Below are 2,484 nucleotides of genomic sequence, written 5' to 3'. Positions count from 1 at the left end.
TATTTAATTTTTAGTTGTAACGTAATAGCTTGCGTATAATATACAAATATTGATTTGGCCTATAATGTATAATTACCATATAGGCCTAGGCCAGGAGATAGGTCTCGCAATTTATATATATATATATATTTATCTTACTATTATAAACTATTAAAACAAAAGAAAAGATTACAATTAATTAAAATACGCCGGGTCTTCAGTCTATGTTAATTAAAATATGACGAATTAACGATAAATGAAAACAATTCAAATTCATTCCGATAATTTATGCGAGCACGGAATTTACCAGAACACGTACGCGCGCAAATATTCGATTATATATACATTCTAATACGCTGTCCATACTAAGTGATGTTAATTATAAAATAATATAATTGTAAACCCAATTAAGTGTGTGAAATTATTATTATTTGATATTAATATTTTAAAAAGTACTACCCAAAAGGGGTGTGGCCTTAAAAGAACGTAAAGTACGTTCATATCAAGCACGTGCTACCCATGTATAGAATGTACGCTGGAATTCGTAACGCAGCACGCGTTCGATACGAACGCCTTTTACGTTCTTATGAAGGACACGCCCCTTCGTGGGAGTACTTTTTAACGTTCCATTGCCTGTATACAAAATAAGGACAGTCGGACCTCTTGTAGTTTTATACTCTTTGTTATTATTACCATAGAGCTATTAAACTATTCTTATTATATCTCTATGGTTATTATCCAGTACTCCACCGCGCACAGTCTGTTTATCTTTTCTCCACAAGATACAGTGGGCCTACTTTTGTTTTTTGCTTACTGAGTTCATAGCAGGCGTAGTTTTATCGCGCTGCACTGGCTAATGAAAAGTGCATACAACCGTCAGTGGGCGACCTACGCAGGCGTGACTTTTTCAAAAACATGAGTAGCTCTCTTGTACTATTATACTCTTTCACCCCTTTTACACTGCCAAGCGCAGAATCTACCCGGGTTACTTCCGGAGTGATCACGGGTGCATTTCCCATTTACATCGAACGAAAAAGTCCGGGTTGATTCCGAGTTGCTCCCATTTTACACTGGCAACGAACTCGGGTTCAAATACCGCCCTCAGTTTGTGTTGCGATGGTGATCATCACTTCGCTCGAGTCCGTCGTCACGAAGCCACAATTATTGTCAATTATTGCAGCAATATACATGCAGATTGTTTTTAAATTATGCAAAATAAATCAGCAGTTTTGATATTAAGTCTATACCGGAAGTGTCTATGCCTAGCCCGTTGTAGGCAAAGTAGAGTTGAATAGGTTGGTGGTTAAGATGCTTGCCTTCCAATCCCAGGATCCTGGGTTCAATTCCTGCCACTTGCAGGATTTTTTTTCACGACATAAACAACTCCACTCCCTAAATATCATATTAAGATTTAGTTTGTGTAAAGCATCGTGTGTGTATGTTTGTCTTGTGTAAGGGATTGTCACCTACAAGTAGGACAGTGATATATATTCGCTATTGGCAATCTTTGGCACATGTGTTGTGTGCCTAAAGAAAGAAAAAAAAAGTTTTGGCCTACCTGACCACAGCTGCGGTAGGCGCCAGGTAAGGCCTAATTCCGGAATCAAATTCGGTGCTGTTTACACTGGCGACTCAGGAATTCACCCGGGTTGTCCTACGCTGAATGTGTCCCGCACGTCCCTCCCGGAATGTTTGCCAACCTGAGTAGGACTTTTTGACGTTTACACTAACCACAACTCGTGAGATTTTAACCCGGGTATTGGAAAATCCCGGCTTACGTGCGGAATTTCGCTTGCAGTGTAAAAGGGGTATAATTAAGATGGGCGTTTTGCCGCTGCTTGAGAGGATGCATGCGTATGCGTATGTGAAATAGAACTGTTGTTTATTTAGAATATGCGAGTGATTGTCTAAACCCATCGCGTCTGCATTAAACTCACGCAGGCCCGACGCGACGATAAATCGGGTCGGGCTGCGTTTTCACTTTCAAAATTCATTTTTACGAATTATAAATAATCCAATAATTCTTGGGAGTGTGCATTGTTTTTGAAATTAGTTTTGTACAAATTCTCTAACAGTAGAACATTATTATCTAGGGCTTTAGGCCTAGGTCAAAAAAAGTTAAATTCCTTTTTCAGCAAGTCCCTCCACAGTGTAGTGTTTAATTATGAATTCTATCAAAAGTATGCTGCTGCATTCGCGTAATATTATAACATATTTGACAACTGATTCATGTAAACATTGTCAAGTATAAAATGCTTCGTGTATACTATAGTCGAACCATTCGATTTTTAGACAAAATTATATTAAACACAGAAGTAATTTTAAAAGAAATATTTACGGAATCTGTTCCTAAAATATACACATAATAACATACTAAAAGTCCAAACAAATCCAATCAGGGGAACATTGTTATAAAGATATTAATGGTTGAAATCAAACGCTTTATCGCACAGCTGCTGAAGGGTATAAACATAGGGTAATACGCCAAAGGGATCTGTTGCCGAG

Source organism: Anneissia japonica, unplaced genomic scaffold (genome assembly GCF_011630105.1).
Source record: "Anneissia japonica isolate Jap-2015-1 unplaced genomic scaffold, ASM1163010v1 scaffold493_len2256704_cov171, whole genome shotgun sequence".
In the NCBI taxonomy this organism is placed as follows: Eukaryota; Metazoa; Echinodermata; class Crinoidea; order Comatulida; family Comatulidae; genus Anneissia; species Anneissia japonica.
The sequence above is the reverse complement of the archived record's forward strand: the minus strand, read 5'-3'. Positions refer to the sequence as shown.